Genomic DNA, 17,906 nt, shown 5'->3' with positions numbered 1-17,906 from the left:
TGCTAACCACTGAGCCACTATGCTGCCCACTAATACACGTGTAGTATCCTAGAAAACCACTCCACTTTAGTGTTAATATGGTAATAGTGCCGATGCTCTGCTAATAATCATTTGCTTTTGAATGTTTCAGTTGACTCTGAGGAGATTCGCCATTCCTTTCTGTTGGTGTATTGTTCTAACAGTAACCTATCAATATACACATTCAAAGTACATTTTCAAAGCAATAACTTTGAATTTTTTTGAACTACACAATACCAAACTTTACTTTGGTGTACGTTTGATATTAGTATATCAAATGCCCCTCAACAGATTTGTTTATTTTTCGATATAGCCTACAATTAGGGTCCTGTTCAATGTAGTTAACGAAACAAGAGTTGGACTCAAGACCACCAGTGCAGCAGAAGGCATTTTTTGCCTTAGACAACTACAGCTGAGTGCAGACATGCAACTCTATTCATAAGTGAAAATAACCCAGTTTGTGGTTAGTTGATTGCATCATAGTGCCTTAAAATGTTGGTCCAGAATTTTATTTTGAAAAATTAAAGGGTCCTGTTGCAGGAAGTAATCATGTGGTGCTGATTAAACATGTTTTGACTCTCAGGCGTCTGAGTTTCTACCAGCAACAGCATGGCGATTAACAAAAGTACATAGCAACAGCATGAAAGGCAGAATGCAGTGGACCAAGAACACTCCCTGTGGTAGGAACATGATAAACAAATACAGTGAAAGTTCACAGAGGCGTACCAGCCCACTGCACTTTATTTTGTACGCTGTGTACATTCTTTATTTGAAAGGTACAATTGAAAGAGCAGCACACACAGTCAACGTGATTTTGATGAATGTTTGATTTACATAAAATATTCACAAGAATTCATTGTGAACAATAGCAGGAACTGTTAGAAAGTTCTCAAATTGCCTCAGTATTCTTGTGCAGATTTTCCAATTCCAGGTGTTTTGAAGATGAGTAGAAATGATCTGTAAAACACCAACACCAAAAGTCTGACAAAACATCACAAGACCATCCATCTTTCTAGGCTTCTCGGCACTGGGATAGCCTCTCAGTAAATTATATTTTGAGAAATAAATGCACTGTGATCGGTGTAAGTTACGAGCAAAAATGAGAAATTGCTTCCTTCAGGCAATAATCACATTCTCTGTCCTGTGGTAGAAGTGAAAGTTACCAACCGTGTCAATGGTTACAAGAATAAAAGTCTTCATAAATCAATGCCATGGGATATGGAAGTCATTAGATCGGTTTAAAAGGCTTAGAATGACTGCTACTGTGGGGAACCTCAACATTGCTTAAGTCACTGAACTATTGTTTTAAAATTCTGCAAGTGAAATTTGAATTCAATAAAATGTCTGTAGTCATAAAGGTGGTCTAATGGCAACCATGTAACTAATCAGTCAATTGTGGTAAAACCCCATCTGATACACTAATGTCCTTTAGAAATGAAACCTGCTGGCTTTACATAATCAGGCCTACATCCGACTCCAGTTCCTCAGAACTGTTGTTGACACTGAGCTGATCTCTGAAATCTAGCAAACCACTAAGGTGTATCAAACCACTGCAAAGTTTAAAGAAAGACATGATTACACTACATCAACCTGAATTCCAGAAATGATAATGGCAAATCCTGCTCTGCCAACCCTGCAAAGGCTGCCTAGCTGATATCTGGGACAATTGCCAAAATAGGATGAGCTGTCTTACAGATGAGTCACAGCCTGACATAGTCATACTCATGGAATTGTATCTAACAGGAAATATTTTGGACAACACAATCACCATTCTTGTGTATATCCTATCAGACAGACCAACCAGCAGCACAATGGGTACACACTGGGGAGGGAGTTACCATAGGAGGCCTCAACATTGACTCTGAACTCTATAGTTTCATGGCATCAAGTCAAATACAAAGAAGGAAAGTTCCAGCTGATTACCACCTACCTCTGCCTCATTCTCAGTTGATGAATCAGAGCTCCTCCAAGTTAAACGCCAATTGGAGGAAGCATTGAGCTTATCCAGAGTGTAGAATGTGCTTTGGGTGCATGATTTCAAAGTCCATCACCAAAAGGTACTGGCTACTGACTGAGGTAGGTAAGTCTTGAAGCACCAGCTGAGAAACAGGGCCAACGGCAGGTGGTGAGGGAATCCATCACAAGGGCAGCCACAGAAATCTGCCCTAATGTGTTGTGGATTGCCATTATCAACGATGGGAATATTTATGGACCCTCCTCCTTGTTTCATTGTCCACCATCATTTTTCAGTGAATGTGGCAGGATTGTAGAGCTTAGATCCAATCCGATGATCGTGGAATTGATTAGCTCTTTCTATCACTTGCTGCTTCTGCTGTTTGGCAGGCAAGTAGCCCTGTTGGGAACTTCATTGGGTTAACACCTTATTTTGAGGTATACGCGGTGCTGCTCCGGGCATGCCTACCTGCACTCTTCATCTACTTGTTAATGACCTTGTTTGATGGGAATAGCAAAATACGGGATAAATAAGACTGTGAGGTTACAGATTGTGCCTGAATAAAATTCTGCTGTTGCGGATGACCTACAGCACCGCATGGATGCCCACTTTTAAAGTATTAAATTTATTCAAATTCCATCCCATTTAGCATCTTGGTAGTGCCACAATGCACAATAGAATGAATCTTCAATGTGAAAGTGTGACTCTGACTCCATGAAGACTATATGGAGTTCACACCCACAATATTGTCATGGACAGATGCTATTAGCTTGAGAACAGGAGGTACCCTGAAAAGCTATCCTCTGGTTTTCAGTTGAGACATGAAGGTAGTGGAAGTGGCAGACCCACTCACAGTAAATGGGTCATGACTGCTACCAGAAGAGTAGACATTCTCTGATGTAATGTATTGTGCAAGGCTGCTAATGAGAACGGTAATGTGTGGTAACTGCATGATGTAGGAGCTGATGGACTCCATTGTGATTCATAGTGACAACATCTACAGCAAGTGTTGGTTACTTGAGGAACTCCAGCTCAGGGCTGATGAGATGGAATCCAAGCTTCAAACACTGAGACACACCAGGGAATTACCTGGAGGCTGTGTTTCAAGAGGCATTCACACTGCCTTGAATTTGGTCAGTGGTCAGGGACAGGAGGACGTGACTATGAGTGAGGCAGGTAGAGGGATCCAGGAGGTAGTGCTGAAGGAACCACAACCCTTGAGCTTGTCTAACAGGTTTGAGATTTTTTCTCCTTGGATGAGAAAGGGGGCTGTAGGGAGGATGAGCAAACTGAACATAGCATCCTGGTATTCAAGGAGATATTCAAGAGTGGGAGGTGGTGGGGTGGATGAAAAATGTAGTTGTAACTGAGCATTGTGCAGTTAGGGGAATAGACGTTGTTTTCTGAGGCTAGGATTGAGAGTCCCGCAGGCTGTATTGCTTACCGGGTGCCCGGGTTTAGGATCTCTCATTGAAACTTACAGAATACAGAGAAGCCTGGATAGATAGAGTGTGGAGAAGATGTTTTCACCATTAGGAGAGAGTAAGACCTGAGGACATAGCCTCAATGCGAAGGGATGATCCTTTAAAACTGTGATGATGTGGAATTTCTTCAGTTGGAGCATGGTGAATCCATGGAACTCATTGCCACAGAAGGCTGTGGAAGGCAAGTCATTGAGTGTATTTAAGATAGAGGTAAATAGGTTCTTGATTAGTAAGGGGATCAAGGCTTTCAGGGAGAAGACAAGAGAATGGGTTAAGAATCATATCAGCCATGATTGAGTAGACTTGATGGGCTGTATGGCCTAATTTTGCCTTCATATCCAAATACCATTTCAATTAAATCTCCTCTCATGCTCCTTGCTCTCAGAGTCATACAGTCATACACAGAAACAGATCCTTCAGTCCATGCTGACCATAATCCCAAACTAAACTAGTCCCTGTTGCCTGTGTTTGGCCCACACTCCTCCAAATATTTCTTATTTATGTTATTATCAAAGTGTCTTCTAAATGATGTAAGGCGCAAACACCAAGTCCTCTGGAAGTTCTTGAATGAACTACACTACGTAAAAATTAATTGGAAGTACATACAGTTTGAGTTCAAATCAGTAGCCCACTTCTGTATTCACTTTCTTAGAGTTAAAGAGTCATACAGCACGGAAACAGACCCTTCAGTCCAACCAGTCCAACCTGAACAAAATCCCAAACTAAACTAGTTCCACCTGTCTGCTCCTGGCCCATATCCCTCCAAACCTTTCCCATTCACGTACACATCCAGATGTCTTTTAAACATTGTAATTGTACCCACATTCACCGCTTCCTTAGGAAGTGCATTTCACGCACGAACCATGGTCTGTGGAAAAAATTTGTGTCTCATGTCTTTTTCAAATCTCTCTCCTCTCAGCTTAAAAATATTCCACCTCATCTTGAAATCTGCTATTGTAGGGAAAAGACAACTACCACTATCTTTGTACTTCTCATGATTTTATAAACTTCTGTAAGGTTGCTTCTCAACCTCCTACATTCCAGTGAAAAAAGTCCCAGTCTATCCGGCCTTTCTTTGTAACTCAAAACTCCATACCTGGCAATGCTCTGGTAAATCTTGTCTGAAACCTCTCCAGCTTAATAATATCCTTCCTGTAACTGGGCGATCAGAATTGGACACTGTATTCTGAAACAGGACTTCCCAACTCCTATACTCTGAGAAATGTGCAATGAAGGAAAGCATGACAAACGTCTTTTTAACCGCCCTGTCTATATGTGCCACAAACTTCAAAGAATTACATACCTCAATCCCTAAGCCCCTCTGATCTACAACACTATCCAAGGTTGTACTATTAATTGTATAAGCCCTACAATTGTTTGTTGTACCAAAATGCAATAACCTCACATTTATCCAGATTGAACTCCATCTGCCATTTTTCAGCCCATTGACCCATTTGATCCCTTTGTAATCTTAAAAAAAACCTGTCTTCACAGTCTACTATGCTGCCAAATTATGTCCATGGGTATTTCTCTTGAATCAGATGGAACTAAAATAAATGCCCTTGAAGAATAGAATGTGGGTAGGGCTTTGCATGAACAGCCTGTCACCTTGTCTCTCTTCACGGACCTTCCCCACCCTGTAGGTTCTGCTCCATTTTTGGTGGTTGTAGACCTAGAGGCACTGAAACCACAGCCTCTGTATCTCGTGCAGAGTTGAGTAACCAAAAACTTTGACTTCCCGAACTGTGCGCAGCAGCTCACCGCAAAATGTCTGAAAACAAGCCACTTCCCATTCACTGTCTATAGCAATAAACCTGTGAATTGTATGCCTGTCTCTTCATACAACAATCGTGGCAAGTTTCATGAGGGAAATTCCTTCTGCTGAGACCTTTGAAACACCAAGTTCTTAGATGTGCTGATCTCACGTAGCAAAAGAAAGAAGACTTTAGATACAGAATTTTCCTTTTTATTTATCAATTTGTATGATGTGGATGTGGCTTGGAGGGGAACTTGCAGGTTGTGGTGTTCCCATGTATCTGGTGCCCTTGTCCTTCTGGGTGGAAGAATTTGTGTGTTTGGAAGATGTAACGTAAGGATCTTTGGACAATTTTTGCAGCCCATCTTGTAGATAGGACATACTGCTGCAACTGAGCATTGGTGGTGGAGGGAATGGATGCACATGGATGTGGTGCTTAATGAAGTGGGCAGCTCTGTTTTGGCTGGTGTCAAGCTTCTTAAGTATTGTTGGAGCTGCATGCATCTGGGAAAATGCAGACCAATGCATGGAAACATGTGCCAAATCAAATTGAAACAGGGGATCAATATCATGATGAGACCTCACCTCATGCAACAAGGGTGTGCACAACATGTCCTTGTTAGCAGCAGGCCCACAACGGGACATGTCCTGGCTCAATGGTACTATTTATAACTTCAAAGTTCCATAGAACTGGCATCAGCAGAGCCCAGAACTGGGGTCATTAGTTTTAAGTATTTCTGGAAAAAGACACATTTTGTGAAAGATTTTAGTCTTGCACTAATCGGGACAATTTGCAAGAATGACAATGTTCAGGAAAAGCAATATTTTTATTTTGTGTAAGAGAGTGCTAAGGGCTTGGAAAGTGGAATTTGATTGGTAGAGGCACTGCCAAGGGAAATGCACTCGTTAGATGATTACTCAGACTTAAGTGCCAAGCTTGTTTAAATTTAAAGCAGTCAAGTTGACCCTGATTAGTCAAGGTATTGCACAGTGTGTAGCTGAGGCTCATTTTGTTGAGTTGAGACCGGTACAATGTGTGTACATTTTTGTTTTATTCACTTGTGGGACTGGGGCATTGCTTGCTGGGCCAACATTTATTACGCATTTCTATTTGCTCTTGAGAAGGTGGTGGTGAGCTGCCTTCTTGTAAGGCCACAGTCCACAAACCAATAGTATACCCACAATGCCTTTAGGGAGTTAATCCAAGGACTTACATCAGAATGGTGAGTGGCTTGGAGAAGAACTTGCGTTTGATGGCTCCTACATATCTGCTACCTTTGTCCTTCTGGAATGTAATGGTCATCGGTTTGTAAGGTGCTGTTGACAGTCATAGACTCTTACAACAAGGAAACAGACTCTTCTATCCATCCAGACTATGCCAGCCATGTTCCCAAATAAACTAGCCTCACTTGCCTATGTTTGGCTAATATCACTCCAAACCCTTCCTATTCATGTGTTTATCTAAATGTCTTTTAAATGTGTAACTGTACCTGCATCCGCCACTTCCTCTGGCAGTTTATTCACTCTCTTATATATCTTTTTAAATCTTTCTTCTCTCACCTGAAAAATATGCCGCCTATTTTTGAGCTCCCAATGCTAGGGGAAATACCCTTCCTATTCACCTTATCTACGTCCCTCATGATTTTGTAAACTTCTATAAGGTCACCTGTTAACCTTATACACTTCAGTGAAAAAAGTTCTGGCCTATCTTTGTTACTCAAAGCTTCCATTCCAGGCAACATCCTAGTTAATCTTCTCTGAACCCTCTCCAATTTAATAATATTGTTCTTATAGCAGGGTGAACAGAACTGCACACAGTACTCAAAAAGAGGCCTCACCAACATCCTGTACAACCTCAACATGATGTCCCAACTCCTATACTTAAAGATTTGAGCAATGAAGGGAAGCATGCTGAATGCCTTCTTAATCACCCTGTCTACCTGTGAGGTAAATTTCAAAGAATTACGCACCTGAATCCCTAGGTCTCCCTGTTCTACAACACTAGCTAGGGCCCTACCATTAATAGTATGAGTCCTGCCCTTGTTTGTTTGATCAAAATGCAATACTTCACATTTATCCAAATTAAACTCCACCTACCACTGCTCAGCCTATTGTCTCAATTGATCAAGATTCCTTTGTAATCTTAGATAACTTTCTTCACTGTCCACCATTCCACCAATTTTGGTGTCATCCACAAACTTATTAACCACGCCTCCTAAATCCTTATCTAAATTATTTATATAAATGACGAACAAAAGTGGACCCAGTACTGATCCCTGTGGAAAACTGCTGCACACAGGCCTCTGGTCTGAGGAACAACTGTCCATCACCGCCCTCTGTTTCGTACCACAAAGCCAATTTTGTATCCAATTGGAAAACTTATTCTCAATCCCATGTGATCTGATTTTACTGATTAGTATACCATGTGGAAGCTTGTTGAAGGCTTTACTAATACCATGTAAACCACGCCCATCTCTAATCTCTTCTGGCCTCTCCAAATGCGTGTAAATTGTATCTTTCAGAGTCCCATCCAACAGTTTAATCTACCACCGATATCAGGCTCATTGGTCTACAGTTCCCAGGCTTCTCTTTACAACATTACTTCAACAAAGGCACACCATTAGCCACCTTCCAGTGGTTATGGATGATACTAATATTTGTGCTAAGGGCTCCATAATATTTTCCCTAACTTCCCACAACATCCTGGGACCCACTGATTAGATCCTGGAGATTTATCCACCTCTATGTTTTCTAAGGTCACCAACACTTCCTCTTCTGTAACGTGAGCTGTTTTCAGAACATCAATATTTATTTCCCCGAGTACTGTAGCCTCCATTTCTTTCTTCACAGTAAAACCTAATATGAAATATTCATTTAGCATGTCTTCCATTATTGCTGGACTGTTGGTGAACTTCTGCAGTGCATCTTGTAGATGGTACAAATGGCAGTGACTGAGCTTCAGTGGTGGAGGTTGTGAATGTTTGTGAGTGCGCTGCCATTTTCTTTCAGTCGAGAATTTTCTGTGCCCGATGAATAAACAATCGTAGCTTCCAGTATGCACATAATTAGTACACAACTTTAAATTGATTGTCAGCATATTCAGAATTATTTAGCAATTTAGCCCAACTTTTGAATCATCTACTGTCGAACACTACCTTTCAGTCAGAACCTTACTTATTGTGGCCAGGTGAAGGAATATAACATTTGATATAATCTTCCAGTATTTGGGACATACCTCCTATATACCTCTTATCACACCAGCAGAGAAATCTGTACACTAGAAACTTAGTTGTATGATAGGCATAATATCTTTTTTGGCTTGAACACTGCTACTGGTTAGCAGCAGTGTGAAATTGCTGGTATCACCTGTTACTCAAACATTTGAGAGTATGATGTAAACAGGATACTTTTTGGAACTAAAAGTGATGTCAATTGCCCATTTTTGACTTTGTGCAATATACAAAGAGAGATGACCGGATCGGAATTGCCTTTATCTTGCATACTGCCAGAACATGGACATACACTGTGCATGTTGCAATTCAACAAAACAGGTGACCGATATTCTTAGATTCCCTGCAGTGTAGAGGTAGGCTATTCAGCCCATCAACCTTCTGAAGAGCATCCCACCTAGACTTTTCCCTGTAGCACTGCATTTCCCATGGATAATCCAGTTAGCCTGCTCCTCCCTGGGCACTATAGCATGGCCAGTCTACCTAATCTGCACAGCTTTGGACTGTGGGAAGAAACTTATCCAGATGCAGGGAGAATGTGCAAATTCCACACGGTCACCCAAGGCTGGAATCAAACCCTAGTCCCTAGCACTGTGAGACTGCTACACGAACCACTAGGCTACCATACCACCCATCTCTTGGTTATTTCTCAAAGCAATGTGTTGACCAATTGCAATCAAATTGTTCACTTTAAATTTGAACTGAACTAAGCAGCACTTTCTTTTCATATGGTACAAGTTTCTTTCCCTTTACTTTGTATGTCTTGAAAATTGTCCGATGAATGTATGACAAAAAGTTTTGACAAAACATACCTTTCTTCAGCAATAATCTAGTTTTTTTACTAACAAAGGGCTCTATCTCCTTGTTAGAAGGATTGAGTGGCATGCTGCTGGAAATCCTTCCGGATGACCAATGAGTCACTGCAGTGCTTTTCTAATTTCCTAGTCGGGCAAAGTCAAGACACAAGAAATATTAGTTGACTGATTTGCAATGTTGATATCTGCCACTAGAGGTCAGTGTAACCATACAGGAGAGATTGCTACCTTCCTTGAGTCAATACAGACATCGTGAAACTCAATCAACGATCCACACGGTGGTTCAGGCTGGTGTCCGTGTGTCCTGTAAGTCTCCTTCTACCTATTATTGTTGAATACCAATTTGAAGTAGCTGTTTCATCGACACTTTTAGAAATACGCAACTATTTATAATATAAATGAAAAATGCTGGAATTAACCAGTATGTTGGGCAACGTCCCTGGATCTTTTATCCCAAGTTGATGCAAGATCACAGTCATGAAATCCTAACACCAATTCTCTCTGGAGAATAGCTTTATAGCTTTAAATTGAGGGGTGAAAGATATAGGACAGATGTCAGAGGTAGTTTCTTTACTCGGAGAGTAGTAAGGGAATGGAACGGTAGTAGATTCGCCAACTTTAGGTACATTTAAGTCGTCATTGGATCAGCATACGGGCGTACATGGAATAGTGTAGGTTAGATGGGCTTCAGATCCGTATGACAGGTCGGCACAACATTGAGGGCCGAAGGGCCTGTACTGTGCTGTAACGTTCTATGTAATCTATGTGTCCTGCTGTGTACTTTGTGGAATTGTCCATCATATTTCAAACTTCCAGCATCTGTGGGTACTCTACTTTGGTATTCTAATCTTCATTAGCTCTCTCAGGGCCTCCCTTCCTTAAATGTTATTTTGTTCCGAGTATGATCTTTGTGGAATTAAAGAGGATACAACTTTAAGGGCAGCTAACAGCTCTTTAACATTGGTTACACCCATAGTTCCTGGAATGTCATGTACAGTCTGGGATTTCCATTATATGTTTACTTTAACACATCTCATTTTGAGGGAAGGAAAATTTAAGTACAGTATTTCTCTTTCTACCAGAATGCAGAAATCCAATTCACAAAACAGACAAACATGGATAGTATATACACATGTGAAATCAAATTCCCTTTTCCTACAAATAGATTGGCACAAACGTCTCTGAATTTGATACCTAGTTGAAGCTCGAGTTCATGAGACTGAGCAGTAGGAATATCTGCTGCATTTAACAGAAGCAGAGCAGTTAAAATTTTTGCTCCTAGAATCTATATTTGGCTGCTGAGAAAGCAATAAGGAAAAATAATCTTCACCTGACAGTCACAGTCAAAACAAGGTAACTGAGATGATGTGCATAATGAAAGATGAAACACAGACATTGCCATCTTCACAAGATGTGAACATTTAAAAAGCTGAGGCTGCCAACTCCCCACAATTGCCCTGGATTCTCCAAGAATTAAAGATTCCACTGCTGTGAGTGAACCGGAAACAATATTAGAGAGGCATTTAAAATAATGTTTATTGGATTCATGTTTTTCTTTATTAGCTATAGGAATATTTGTGATGCGGGGTGAAGGTGGTTTGTCTGACTAGGGCAGTGAGAGGCAGAATGTGTTCAAGTCTCCAGTAATATGACAACTAGAGCTGGCAACCCAAACAAAAAAATTTTCATGGGTACCTTTAACGATTGAAATGGTAGTCACTGACACGTCTGAGGGGTGTCTACAGCAATGAGACCGGCCAACCAGAACAAAACAGCTAGGGAATGGTGATGATGTAGGCTGCTCTCAAGTAAAGGACAACTTGGATCATGGAAGTCCTACAGTGTGGAAACAGGCCCTTCAACCCAACAAATCCACGCTGACCCTCAGAGCATCCCACCCAGACCCAACCCCTACAAACCACCTAATCTGCATGGTCCTGGACACTATGGGCAATTTAGCATGGCCAATTCATCTAGCCTGTCCATCTTTGGACTGTGGGAGAAAACTGCAGCACCTGGAGGAAACCCATGCAGGCATGAGGAGAATATGCAAACTCCGTACAGACAGTTTCCTGAGGGCGGAAGTGAACCCAGGTCCCTGATGCTGTGAGGCAGCAGTGCTAACCACTGAGCCAACATGCCACCCCTTAATGAGCAAAATGACACCACCCCAATGTAAAGAATGGGGATTTGTATCTGCTCTCATTTTCTGAGTGTGAGAGGCTCAGAGACAGATGAATAGTTACTGCAATTTGGTAAATGGGCTGACAATAACTTACATTTTCATGGTGTATTCATGTTTTCGACAGAGATACTGTAGGTTGACGGACCAGTTCCTGTGTTGTACTGTTCTATGTTCGAGGATAAGCTTGGAACAACACTGTGGTACACCAACGCTTCTTCTGGTGATGCACTGACCTTTTCATGCTCGCTCTATGTACATAAATAACGCTGCACTGTAATTTGTAACAAGATCCACATGTCTCCAACAGGCTCTCCTTTCAAAAGAAAACAGAAGTACCAGGAGTTTCACATATTTTTTGTTTTATATATCAGAAACTTGTACATGATGGCCTGCAATTTCCACATCAGTTTATCCCAGAGTTCTTGGGTGCATGTTCACTGACACTATGGAACAAGCTGTGTGAATGGCCAATTTAAGGCAGTCATGCCATTTTCTAGACAGTCCAAGGGGATTTTAGCTTAGCAAACAAAGAATAAAATCTCAACAGTCAGTATGAATAGAAGACAGTGCATGAGAGAGCAACGACAGCCCAGGATAATGGGTTTCAGGGTTATATACCCACACACCCCTCAGTTCCAGACATTAACAGTATGATTGTGGCAGTTCCAAATGTCTTTCTAAAGATGGGGAATCTCAGGTTATGTTCATGACCTGCTAGGATGCAATCAAGATGCTGTACCTGCTGACCTGAAAACATGCTGCTCTCTTGCTCTCATAGCTGTATGGAAAGATTCTGGAGTGAGCAAAATGTCGAAAAGACTGCAAAGGGAAAAGAAAGTATTGTACTGGGGCAGGTGGGATGGGTCTTCAAGGAAGCAGGAGGGTAGTGTTTTTATTCATTCATGGCTGTAGGACTTGCTGGTTAGACCAACATTTACTCTGGAAAAATTGTTGGTGAGTTGCCTTGTTAGATTGCTGCAGTCTGTCTGGTTTACGTGAACATAGGATGCAGCTTCGGGGGGAGTTCCAGAATATTGATTTGGTGTCTGTGAAGGAACAATGATTTGGCTCCAAATCAGGATGGCGTGTGACTTCAAGTGGAACATGCAGATGGTAGTATTCCCATGTATCTGTTGTCCTTACCTTCCTAAATGGTGTTGGTTGTGGGTTTGGAAAGCAACGCCTGAGGAGCCTTCCTGAGTCGTTGCGATAGACCTTGTACATGGTATATACGGCTGAGGCTGTGCATTGGTGGGGGAGGGAATGAATACTGAAGGTGTTAGATAGGATGTCAGTGAAGCAGTCTGGATGGTGCTTGAATTAACCTATCTAAGCATGTAGAGAGAATTCCATCAACTTCTGGCTTGAACTTTATAGATTGTGGACAGGCTTTGGGGATTTAGGAAGCAAGGTAGGAAGCAAAATTCCCAGCCTCTGACCTACTCTCATAGCCATACTATTCATATATGAATTATAAACAATTGTAGGTCACCTGGCCCTTTGAGCCTGCTCTGCCAAGGACTCAATGGACTGATCGAGTCATTGAGATATACAGCATGGAAACAGACCCTTTAGTCCAACATGTCCAGGCTGACCAGTTATTCAATATAAGTCTATTCTCCAAGATAACAAAGTGTGAAGCTGGACGAACACAGCAAGCCAAGCAGCATCTCAGGAGCACAAGTCTATTCTCCATTGCCAGCATTTGTCTGATATCTCTCTAAACCCTTCCTATTCATGTACACATCCAGATCCCTTTTAAATGTTGTAATCGTACCAGCCTCCACCACTTCCTCTGGCAGCTCATTCCATACATGCATCACCTTCTGTGACAATGTTGCCCCTTAGGTCCCTTTCATATCTTTCCCCTCTTGCCCTAAACCTATGGCCTCTAGTTTTGGAATCCCTACTCCAGGGAAAAGTCCTTGGCTATTTACCTTATCCATGCCCCTCATGATTTAATAAACCACTAAACGAGCAGCTCTCAGCCTCCGATGCTCCAGGGAAAGCAACCCCAGCCAATTCAGCCTCTCCTTATAGCTCAAACCTTCCAAACCTGGCAACATCCCTGTAAGTGTTTTCCGAACTGTTTCTAGTTTCACAACATCCATCCTATAGCAGGAAGATTAGAATAATTCATAATGATTCATAAGCCTGTGAGAGGAAAAAAAAATTTCGTCTTCTGTTTTCTAAATGGGTTCTGATTTATTTTTAAGCTATGACCACCACCCCACCCCATTCTAGATTTACTCAACTTTCAACATCCACCTGGCCAGGTCCCTCATGATCTTATATGCTTCAGTTAAGTTACCTCTGCCTCTTCTAAACTCCAAAGTATATAAGTCTGGCCTTTTCTTATAAAGCAATCAGCTCATTCCAGACATTAGTCTAGTAAACCTTCTCTGAACTGCTTTCAACATTTTTACATCCTTCCATCAGTTCAGTGACGGTGCTCCGGATGCAGTCTCATCAATGCACTGTATAAATGAAGCAATAAAACATAACATTGTATTAGCTTTCTGATTACTTGCTGTACCTGCATATTAACCTTCTGTGATCTGTGCACTAACGCACCCAGATTTCTTTATCTCAGAGATTTATGATCTTGCGCCATTTCAATAATATGTTTGTTTTATTCTTTCTGTCAAAATAGACAAATTTACACTTTCCTACATTGTACTCACTCATTTAACCTAACTTTATCACTTTGCAGACTCCTCAGAACTCGCTTTCCTATCTATCGTTGTGTCATCAGCAAATTTAGCTACTGACCTTTGATATCTTCATCTAAATCATTCATATAAATTGTAAAATATTAAGGCCCCAGCACTAACACCTGTGGCAAACCAATAATGACATCCTGCCAGTCAGCAAAAGATCCATTTATTCTTACTTTCTTTCTTGTTTGCAAATCAATCTTCTATCCATGCTAATGTGTTGCCCCCCAACACCATGAGATTTTATTTTCTGCAATAACATTTATTGGTGCCTTATCAAACATGTTCTAGCAATCTAAGTGCAACACATCCACTGTTCCCTTCATCCACAACACAAGTTACTCTTCAAAGAACTCCATTAAAGTAGTTAGAAATGATTTTCCTTTGACAAAATGATGCTGGCTCTGCCTGATTACCTGTTATAACATCTTTAATAATAGATTCTAACATTTTCCCATGATGGATGTTAAGCTAATTTACCTGTAGTTTCCTACTTTCTGCCTCCCTCCCTTTTTCAATAAGGGAGTTACATTAGCTAGTTTACAAACTAAACTAATCGGCTTTGGAAAATTAAATTCATTATCTCATTAGTTACTTCTTTGAAGGCCCTTAAATAAAATTCATCAGAACCTGGGGATTTGTCAACTCACAGTTCTAATAAGTTACTCAGTGTTACTTCTGTGGTAATCATAATTATCTCCAAAATTCATAGAAATCCCTACAGTGTAGAATCAAGCTTTTTGGCCCAACAAGTCCACATTGACTCTCACAGCATCGCACCCAGACCCATACCCCATAACTACCCTAATTCACTTATCCCTGAACACTATGATCGACTTAACATGCCAATCCACCTAGCCTCCACATCTTTGGACTGCAGGAGGAAACTGGAGCACCCAGAGGAAACCCGCACAGACACAGAGAGAATGCGCAATGTCCACACAGACAGTCGCCCGAGGGTTGAAGTGAACCCAGGTCCCTAGCACTGTGAGGCAGCAGTGCTCACCACTGAGCCACCATGCTACCCCATCACTGAACCACCGTGCCACCCCTTGAAATGTTGAATTTCTTCCAGTTATTTCCAGGATACTACTTACATCGTGTCAAGTCAAGACCACTGAAAAATATCTGTTCAATTGTGTACCATCCCTTTATCCTCTGTTGCTGATTCTCTGGCATAATTTGTATTGGACCAACACTTCCTTTGTCAACTTTGTTTTATATATCTGAAGAAACTTTTCATATCTGTTTTTAGATTGTTGGTTACATTTCTCTCATACTCTAAATGTCCCCATCTTATTGATCCTTCAGTAACGCTTTGCTCTTTTCATGGTTGGTCCCATTCAGTTTCTGGTTAATAGTAGCCTTCAAGATAGTGATAGTGAGGAATTTAGCAATGGTAATTCTATTGAATGTCAATGTGTAATGATTAGATTCTATTTTGTTGGAGATGGTCACTGCCTGGCAATTGTGTGGCACAAATGTCACTTACCATTTATCAGCCTACGCCTGGAAGTTGTGCAGGCTTCATTACATTTGGACATAGACGGCTTCAGCAAAAGCATTGCTTCAGTAAATGATTAGGCAGCAAAATGGTGCAGCACTTAGCACTGCTGCCTCACAGTGCTAGGGACTGGGATTTGATTCCAGCCTTGGATGACTGTGTGAAGATTGCATGTTCTCCACGTGTGTGTAAGGGTTTCTGCAGGGTCCTCTGGTTTCCTCCTATAGTTTGGCCATGTGTCAGTTAGGTGGATTAGCCATTCTAAATGCAGGGTCATAGGGATAGAGTAGGGGAATGGGTTTATGTGGGATGATCTTCAAAAGGTTGTTACAAACTTGATGGGCTGAACTCAATTGTCTTTTATCACTGTCAACTGATTCACTATTCTTTCTTATTGACATAAAATATGGCAGAACATCAAAATGACAACACCATTAATACTTCAATGCCAAGAATTTCCATTGCACTGGTGAAAGTGTGATGCGAATAATATTCCTCATATGATGACAACCTTTCATAAATCCTATCAGAGGAACCCGGTTGCATAGATCAATGTAGGAGTGGTCAGACTAAGAGGAAAAGTCTAAGGTTTAAATTAACCAATTTACCATTTTATTAAAAAAAACTTTCTTTTATATTAGGGTATTCACTACTGCCATCCATCTTTCCATTCCATGGGGTTCTATGAGTGGTCAGCAATCTGCTTCAACAAGAGGAACAGTAAGTTACAGAATATAAAGGATGAATTAGTGACTATTTTATTATTAAAAAGGGGCAATTCCACCATTTAGTTTTGGACCCTGCCTTTTACAGAATCCACCTGCTCTCTAGAAGTACTCTCCTTTAACTGTCCCCTGCTCAGGAGTTGCGGAGACCCATTGAGTCACAGCCATAGATACAAATCATCCTATGGAAGGGATTCCTCCCCACCAAGTTGCCATGATAACTCACCATCACACTGTTAACAATGTAAAAAATCTTAAGATGGTGCCGTATCTTTAGGCACTGCCTCTCAAATACGGCATCACCACCCTAATGACCCCTTAGGGATTACTGTGCTGCAGTACAGTCTCATTGTAGGATCAGGTCTCTCTGCTGTCCCTATTTGGACAATAATTTGGTGGAAGACAGTTTACTATATGCCTTCGGGAAGAGCTTGGGAATGGGCAGAATCTGGGCATCCTCCAGGATTGGACTTCCATTTGGCCCAAATATCCACTTGGAAATTCAACCCATAGAGTCATGTACAAAATTCTATTGTCTGTTCACCAATAATGTTGTTCCCAAATCAACAGATCTTCTGCTTCCCAAAAATTGATAGTAAAGACTTGTAACATGTGTAAATTTCACCTGCTATTCTCTACACGTTATAAGATAAAACTTTTTTTAATACGAATACCCTGAAGGGCTTACAGTTGGATGACAGTAGTGAATATCCTAATATAAAAGAAAGTTTTTTTTAATAAAATGGTAAATTGGTTAATTTAAACCTTAGACTTTTCCTCTTAGTCTGACCATTCCTACATTGATCTATGCAGCCGGGTTCCTCTGATAGGATTTATGAAAGGTTGTCATCATATGAGGAATATTATTCGCATCACATTTTCATCAGTGCAATGGAAATTCTTGGCATTGAAGTATTAATGGTGTTGTCATTTTGATGTTCTGTCATATTTTATGTCAACAAGAAAGAATAGTGAATCAGTTGACAATGATAAAAGACAATTGAGTCATTGACTTCTCAATCAGCTGTTGTGCTATTCCTTGTAAGTTGAAGTAAAACACTTTATTAGTTAATTTTTTATTAATCAAAAGTTGCAAAAATTTTACTATACACAGGAGTCCATATGGACCATTGGATTCATATCACTACAGTCTCTTCAAATGGAACTATTCACACTCATCCCACCTCCTGACCATTTTCCTGTATTTTTCCTTTTGATGTGATCCAATTCATTCTTAAACCACATGTGGGGAAGCACTTTGTGTTCTAAATGTCCCCTCTGTGTTAAAAGTTTTTTTTAAACTGGTTTCGTTCTATTTGAGGCAATTCTCAGTCTACACCGCTTTGCTACTAACTTATCAGCAGTAGAAACAATTTTTCAAATTTACTCTTTTAAGACATTTTACAATTTTTACAACCTCTATGACATCTTCACCCTTTGCCCCCTTTTTTCGATGATATCATGTGCATGTCTTGACTCTACTTATTACTGAAGTTGCCATGCCTTTGTGCAGTAGCA

The 17,906-nt window shown here is 40.8% G+C and overlaps 1 long non-coding RNA gene across 1 annotated transcript in view; it reads right to left on the bottom strand.

The window, feature by feature from the left end:
* Nucleotides 1-914: 914 nt before the first annotated feature.
* Nucleotides 915-17,906, bottom strand: part of LOC132210423 (uncharacterized) — a 52,599-nt gene continuing 35,607 nt past the window's right edge. Inside the window, exons 2-3 of the long non-coding RNA XR_009446526.1 lie at nt 11,537-11,755; nt 915-975 (exon numbers count right to left, since the gene is read on the bottom strand). This is a non-coding gene — a long non-coding RNA (uncharacterized LOC132210423). The remainder of the gene's footprint in view (nt 976-11,536; nt 11,756-17,906) is intronic.

Source organism: Stegostoma tigrinum, chromosome 12, assembly GCF_030684315.1.
Source record: "Stegostoma tigrinum isolate sSteTig4 chromosome 12, sSteTig4.hap1, whole genome shotgun sequence".
Lineage (NCBI taxonomy): Eukaryota > Metazoa > Chordata > Chondrichthyes > Orectolobiformes > Stegostomatidae > Stegostoma > Stegostoma tigrinum.
Note: the sequence above shows the minus strand (reverse complement) of the source record. Positions and strands in the feature narration are given on the sequence as shown.